Genomic DNA, 8,609 nt, shown 5'->3' on the forward strand with positions numbered 1-8,609 from the left:
TAGTGAGACACTTTAAACTACTTAATAAAAGCAAGCATTCCGGTCCAGATCGTATACCGGAGTAGGCTGAATCAATATTTCCATATTTAATAATTACACTACTGGCCATTAAAATTGCTACACCAAGAAGAAATGCAGATGATGAACGGGTATTCATTGGACAAATATATTATACTAAACTGACATCTGATAACATTTTCATGCAGTTTGGGTGCATAGATCCTGAGATCTCAGTACCCGGTACAACCACCTCTGGCCGTAATAACGGCCTTGATACGCCTGGGCATTGAGTAAAACAGAGCTTGGATGGTGTGTACAGGTACAGATGCCCATGCAGCTTCAACACGATATCACAGTTCATCAAGAGTAGTGAAAGGCATATTGTGAGGAGCCAGTTGCTCGGCCACCATTGGCCAGACGTTTTCAATTGGTGAGAGATCTGGAGATGTGTTGGCCAGGACAGTAGTCGAACATTTTCTGTATCCAGAAAGGCTCGTAAAGGACCTGCAACATGCGGTCGTGCATTATCCCGCTGAAATGTAGGGTTCCGCAGGGATCGAATGAAGGGTAGAGCCACGAGTCGTAACACATCTGAAATGTAACGTTCACTGTTCAAAGTGCCGTCAGTGTGAACAAGAGGTGACCGAGACGTGTAACCAATGGCACCCTATACCATCACGCCGGGTGATACGCCAGTATGGCGATGACGAATACACGCTTCCAATGTGCGTTCACCGCGATGTCGCCAAACACGGATGCGACCATCATGATGCTGTAAACAGAACCTGGATTCATCCGAAAAAATGACGTTTTCCCATTCGTGTACCCAGGTTCGTCATTGATTGCACCATCGTAGGCGCTCCTGTCTGTGATGCATCGTCAAGGGTAACCGCAGCCATGGTCTCCGAGCTGATAGTCCATGCTGCTGCTAACGTCGTCGAACTGTTCGTGCAGATGGTTGTTGTCTTGCAGACGTCCCCATGTGTTCAGTTAAGGATCGAGACGTGGCTGCAAGATCCGTTACAGCCATGCGGCTAAGGTGCCTGTCATCTCGAATGCTAGTCATACGAGGTCGTTTGGATCCAGGACGGCGTTCCGTATTACCCTCTTGAACCCACCGACTCCGTATTCTGCTAACAGACACTGGATCTCGACCAACGCGAGCAGCAATATCGCGATACGATAAACCTCAATCCCGATAGGCTAAAATCCGACCTTTATCAAAGTCGGAAACGTGATGGTACGCAATTTTCCTCCTTGCACGAGGCATCACAACAACGTTTCACCAGGCAACGCCGGTCAACTGCTGTTTGTGTATGAGAAGTTAGTTGGAAACTTTCCTCATGTCAGCACGTTGTAGGTGTCGCCAGCGGTGCCTACCTTGTGTGAATGCTCTGAAAAGCTAATCATTTGCATATCACAGCATCTTCTTCCTGTTGGTTAAATTACGCGTCTGTAGCACGTCGTCTTCGTGGTGTAGTAATTTTAATGATCAGTAGTGTAAATACAACCACTCGCTCGAAGAAAGATCCGTACCCAAAGACCGGAAAGTTTCACTGGTCACACCCATATTCAAGAAAGCCAACATTAACATCGATACGTGGTAGGATTTTGGAACATATGTTTCGTTTTAACATTATAAATTACCTCGAAGAGAAAGGCCTATTGACTGATAGTCAACATTGATTCATAAAACATCGTTCGGGGTGTGTAGCTCTTTACTCATACGAAGTGTTGTGTGCTATCGACGACAAATTTCAGTTTGATTACGTACTTCTAAATTTTCAAAAATCTTTTGACACCGTATCTGACAAACGGCTTGTTAGAAAACTGCGTGTTTATTTATGGAATATCGTCTCAGTTATGTGACTGGATTTGTGCTTTTCAGTCAGAGACGCCACAGTTCGCAGTAATTGACGGAAAGTCATCGAGTAAACCAGAAGCGATTTCTGGCTTTACAAGCTCTCTGTTGATTCTGACCTACATAAACGATATGGGAGGCGATCTGACAAGCAATCTTATGTTACCTGCAGATAATGCTGCCGTTTATTGTATTGTAAAGTCATCAGGAGATCAAAGCAAATTGCAAAACAATTTAGATAAGATATCTCTATGGTGCGAAAATTGATAATTGACCATAATTAATGAAAAGTGTGAGATCATTCCATGAGCGCTAAAAGGAATCCCGTAACCTTCAGTTACACGATAACTCAATCACATCTAAAAGCCGTACATTCAACTAAATACATAGGAATTGCAATTACGAACAATTTCAGTTGGAAAGAACACATAGAAAACGTTTTGGGGAAAGCGAGCCAAAGACTGCATTTTATTGGCAGAATACTTAGAAGACGTTACAGATCTACTACAGAAACTGCCTACACCACGCTTATCCGTCCTCTTTTAGAGTACTGCTGGTCGGCGTGGGATCCATGGCATATAGGATTAAAGGAGAACATCGAAAAAGTTAAAAGAAGAGCAGCATGTTTTGTATTATCGGGAAATAGAGGAGAGAGTGTCACAGACATGATACGGGATATGGGGTGAACACCATTAAAATTTGTCATTGCGGCGGGATCTTCTCACGAAATTACGATCACCGGCTTTCTCCCCCGAATGAAAATATTTTGTTGTCTCCGACCTACATGGGGGGAATCGATCAGGATGATAATGTAATGGAAATCGGTGCTCACACGGAAATATGTAGGTGTTTGTTTCTTCCACGCTCTGTTCGAGAGTGGAAGAACAGACAATTATTTTGAAGCCGGATCGATGATTATTCTGCTAGGCACTTAAGTGTGATTTGTAGAGTTATTGTCTTCAGTCCTGAGACTGATTTGATGCAGCGCTCCATGCTAATCTATCCTGTGCAAGCTCCTTCATCTCCCAGTACCTACTGCAACCTACATCCTTCTGAATCTGTTTAGTGTATTCATCTCTTGGTCTCCCTCTACGATTTTTACCCTCCACGCTGCCCTCCAATACTAAATTGGTGATCCCTTGATGCCTTAGAATATGCCCTACCAACCGATCCCTTCTTCTAGTCAAGTTGTGCCACAAACTACTCTTCTCCCCAATTCGATTCAATACCTCCTCATTAGTTATGTGATCTACCCATCTAATCTTCAGCATTCTTCTGTAGCACCACATTTCGAAAGCTCCTATTCTCTTCTTGTCCAAACTATTTATCGTCCATGTTTCACCTCCATACATGGCTACACTCCATAGAAATACTCTGAGAAACGACTTCCTGACACTTAAATCTATACTTGATGTTAACAAATTTCTCTTCTTCAGAAACGCTTTCCTTGACATTGCCAGTCTACATTTTATGTCCTCTCTACTTAGAACATCATCAGTTATTTTGCTCCCCAAATAGCAAAACTCCTTTACTACTTTAAGTGTCTCATTTCCTAATCTAATTCCCTCAGCATCACCCGACTTAATTCGACTACATTCCATTATCCTCGTCTTGCTTTTGTTGATGTTCATCTTAAATCCTCCTTTCAAGACACTGTCCATTCCGTTCAACTGCTCTTCCAAGTCCTTTGCTGTCTGTGACAGAATTACAATGGCATCGGCGAACCTCAACGTTTTTATTTCTTCTCCATGGATTTTAATACCTACTCCGAATTTTTCTTTTGTTTCCTTTACTGCTTGCTCAATATACAGATTGAATACCATCGGGGACAGGCTACAAGCATGTCTCACTCCCTTCCCAACCGCTGCTTCCCTTACATGCCACTCGACTCTTACAACTGCCATCTGGTTTCTGTACAAATTGTAAATAGCCTTTCGCTCCCTGTATTTTACCCATGCCACCTTTATTAGTTGAAAGAGAGTATTCGAGTCAACATTGTCAAAAGCTTTCTTTAAGTCTACAAATGCTAGAAACGTAGGTTTGCCTTTCCTTAATCTATTTTCTAAGATAAGTCGTTGGGTCAGTATTGCCTCACGTGTTCCAACATTTCTGCGGAATCCAAACTGATCTTCCCCGAGGTCGGCCTCTACCAGTTTTTCCATTCGCCTGTAAAGAATTCGCGTTAGTATTTTGCAGCTGTGACTTATTAAACTGATAGTTCGGTAATTTTCACATCTGTCAACACCTGCTTTCTTTGGGATTGGAATTATTATATTCTTCTTGAAGTCTGAGGTTATTTCGCCTGTCTCATACATCTTGCTCACCAGATGGTAGAGTTTTGTCAGTACTGGCTCTCCCAAGGCCGTCAGTAGTTCAAATGGAATGTTGTCTACTCCCGGGGCCTTGTTTCGACTCAGGTCTTTCAGTGTTCTGTCAAACTCTTCACGCAGTATCGTATCTCCCATTTCATCTTCATCTACATCCTCTTCCATTTCCATAATATTGTCCTCAAGTACATCGCCCTTGTATAGACTCTCTATATACTACTTCCACGTTTCTGCTTTCCCTTCTTTGCTTAATACTGGGTTTCCATCTGAGCTCTTGATATTTATACAAGTGACTCTCTTTTCTCCAAACGTCTCTTTAATTTTCCTGTAGGCAGTATCTATCTTACCCCTAGTGAGATAAGCCTCTACATCCTTACATTTGTCCTCTAGCCATCCCTGCTTAGCCATTTTGCACTTCCTGTCGATCTCATTTTTGAGATGTTTGTATTCCTTTTTGCCTGCTTCATTTACTGCGTTTTTATATTTTCCCCTTTCATCAATTAAATTCAATATTTCTTCTGTTACCCAAGGATTTCTACTGCCCCTCGTCTTTTTACCTACTTGAGCTTCTGCTGCCTTCACTACTTTATGCCTCAGGGCTACCCATTCTTCTTCTACTATATTTCTTTCCCCCATTCCTGTCAATTGTTCCCTTATGCTGTCCCTGAAACTCTGTAAAACCTCTGGTTTAGTCAGTTTATCCTGGTCCCATCTCTTTAAATTGCCACCTTTTTGTAGTTTATTCAGTTTTAATCTACAGTTCATAACCAATAGATTGTGGTCAGAGTCCACATCTGCCCCTGGAAATGTCTTACAATTTAAAACCTGGTTCCTAAATCTCTGTCTTACCATAATATAATCTATGAGATACCTTCTAGTATCTCCAGGATTCTTCCATGTATACAACCTTCTTTCGTGATTCTTGAACCAAATGTTAGCTATGATTAAGTTATGCTCTGTGCAAAATTCTACCAGGCGGCTTCCTCTTTCATTTCTCTCCCCCAATCCATATTCACCTCTATGTTTCCTTCTCTCACTTTTCCTACTCTCGAATTCCAGTCACCCATGACTATTAAATTTTCGTCGTCCTTCACTACCTAAATAATTTCTTTTATCTCATTATACATTTCATCAATTTCTTCATCATCTGCACAGCTAGTTGGTATATAAACTTCTACTACTGTAGCAAGCATGGGCTTCATGTCTTTGGCCACAATAATGCGTTCGCTATGCTGTTTGTAGTAGCTTACCCGCACTCATAATTTTTTTATTCATTATTAAACCTACTCCTGCATTACCCCTATTCGATTTTGTATTTATAACCCTGTATTCACCTGATCGAAAGTCTTGTTCCTCCTGCCACCTAACTTCACTAATTCCCACTATATCTAACTTCAACCTATCCATTTCCCATTTTAATCTTTCTAACTTACCTGCCCGATTAAGGGATCTGACATTCCACGCTCCGATCCGTAGAACGCCAGTTTTCTTTTTCCTGAATATGACGTCCTCTTGAGTAGTCCCCGCCCGGAGATGCGAATGGGGGACTATTTTACCTCCGGAATATTTTACCCAAGAGGACTCCATCATCATTTAACCATACAGTAAAGCTGCATGCCCTCGTGAAAAATTATGGCTGTAGTTTCCCCTTGCTTTCAGCCGTTCGCAGTATCAGCAGAGCAAGGCCGTTTTGGTTAGTGTTACAAGGCCAGATCAGTCAATCATCCAGACTGTTGCCCCTGCAACTACTGAAAAGGCTGCTGCCCCTCTTCAGGAACCACACGTTTGTCTGGCCTCTCAACAGATACCCCTCCGTTGTGGTTGCACCTACGGTACGGCCATCTGTATCGCTGAGGCACGCAAGCCTCCCCACCAACGGCAAGGTCCATGGTTCATGGGGGTAGGTAGCTATGTAGATGTAGACAAATGTAGAAGTAGATGTGCTGTAGAGAGTGGGAGGTTTGGAGCTGCCTTTCTGAAATCTGAACGAGAGAAAACGGGCATTTGTGGGCTAAAAAGGAAAATCAGTAACACGGCTTCTAGGTCCAGAATGTTGTCACATCAGCGTAGGCAGAAAGCTGGGTGATTGGAGAAAGATTTGAACACAGGAATTTGATAGTAGTAACACAACACCTTAACAATTACGCTGTATGCCTGTGCTGTGGATTAATGGATGGTACTTTTGGCGCAGATACGTTGCTCAGCAGAGACAGGAGACACACTTGTTTAGAAACCACTTCCTTCTGAAGCCCAGAGCGGTACAGACTCGTTGGTGTTTGACTACGAATAGTATAGTGCGATTCCAGTATTAGTGCAGACTTCTCTTAGCGTAGACTTCTCTCTGGGAGACACGTAAGGATACACTGCAGCTGCAAGCTGAACTTCAACATTCAAAGACGGCGTTGAGCGTCGTGTGACGTGTTCCATTGAAGATCACCAGCACCAGTCTACATTTTGACACAGCAGTTATGGTCAGAATACCAAGTGACATCATTCTGGTTAGGAATGAGCGAAGCTAGGAGTGTTCTGTTACTTAGCTGAATTCATGAACTCTCCCAAGGCGGAGCGAGCAGGAGTAGTTACATGTTGTTTTTATTTTAGTTGGTACGATTTTACAACCACTACGTGTCTACCGTGTCCGTCTTACGTACTTGCTCATTGCTTTTGATCCTCAATTTCCTTTCTCAAAACTTCGCCAAATTAATTATTGCTATTGTACCTCAATAACCTATCCTTATTACATGTTTCTTTTATCGTGTTCTGAGTTAAATCTTGTGTTAGTGGCACTAGTTGACCTATGCACATTTAAAATCGTTGGAATAAATTTTGAATTCGCTTGGGCCAAGATTTTTGTTTAGTTGTTATTGAATCCCTATTGCATGCAGTATATTATCCATTTTGTGAATACCAATACCCATGACTCCATTGCCAGGGACACCCTACTGATATCGTTAAATCCATTGCGCGACAGTTATTCATTAGTAGCTGAGCTTATTGGGGAGCACCCCATCTCTCAGTAGCCCATCTGGTGCAGATCCAATAGCTTTCTGGAAGGAATACAAGCAGCGTCGGTTGGTACTTCACATGCTAACATTAAATTATCAGCTCCAGCACCTGAATATAACGTTACAAACGCACTCCTTTCAGCTACGACAGCGATTACTAAACCTCCTAACGACCACTATCTTAGTGCCCTGGCTGATTTTGATGCTACACTGACTAGCTCATCCAGCTTTTTTATTGAAAAACTTATTGAGATGTTAATGCTGTTTTTAAGACTTACACAAAAACACATTTTGTAGAATCTGTATCTATTTTCACACATGCAACCCTAAAACGTGTAACTGGTCTGCAATCTTTGCGAGCAGAGAGAATGACGACAGATGTTTAGAGGCTGATGGTAAAATTTTTGAAATGGTAAAAGGGTATCTTGAGGCAGTTCTCAGTGAAACGTGTAGACCAAGAAATAATGGCAAGAATTCAAGCAGAAAACAGGCTAAAGTTTGCACTCATAAAGCTCCTCAAGTCACGGCTTCTATCGAGATCGACGAAATACAACCAAACGTCCTATATGGAGCAGAGGTCTCGACTCTGAACTGAGAAATAGTAAGAAACACCTGTCATTTGAGAATACTATTCTGAGACGGATTTTTGTATTAGTGAAGGATAGAGACAACTGTAGCAAAAGGAAAAATCGAATGCTACAGAAGTTGTAGAAACAACTGGAAATGGTGACAGTGACTGGAAAGAGGATATTGAAGTGATGTGGGTATGTAATGCGTCGAGAATGTCAGACTACGAGGCAGAAAAAATCAGGGGAAAGCCATGGCTGAGATGCGTTCAAGGGATCAGGTTGCAGGTTCGAACTAACTGTAAAACAAACTAAGAAGATGAATAAGGGTGACTGACGAAGCCAAAGACCAACGCACTTTGTGTGATAAAACTATTAAAGTAAGTAAGTATAATTGAACAGAGAAAAGTGGCACATGTGTAAAGAAGAAAGACACCGTCTATGTCACTTGGTATGTTTTATTAGGATAACCTTCACAGAAATAAAAGCGGAAGAAGCCGTTGAAACAGATATTTTCAGGAGTAATGTGTCAAATTTAGGTAGATTCCTAGGTAGAAACGGTAAGGGAACAGGTGTGGAATCTACCGAAGGAAAAAAAGAGACATAGTGAAAACACGAAAGACTTGGAACAAAAAAAGAGAACAAATGAGAATCGATAGAAACTGGCATATGGTTCCCAAGTGACTAAAAAAAGGAATAAAAGACGCTTTCATAACAAGTCAATGATTTGTTAAATTTATGAAGACGGCTTTCGTTAATGAGGTCCCTGGAGAATATTGTTAGCGACGGGAAAATATTGTAGCTCGATATGCACAATTTCTGTATCTGTAACTAAATATTGGGCCTGCTC

This window comes from Schistocerca cancellata, chromosome 5, assembly GCF_023864275.1.
Source record: "Schistocerca cancellata isolate TAMUIC-IGC-003103 chromosome 5, iqSchCanc2.1, whole genome shotgun sequence".
In the NCBI taxonomy this organism is placed as follows: Eukaryota; Metazoa; Arthropoda; class Insecta; order Orthoptera; family Acrididae; genus Schistocerca; species Schistocerca cancellata.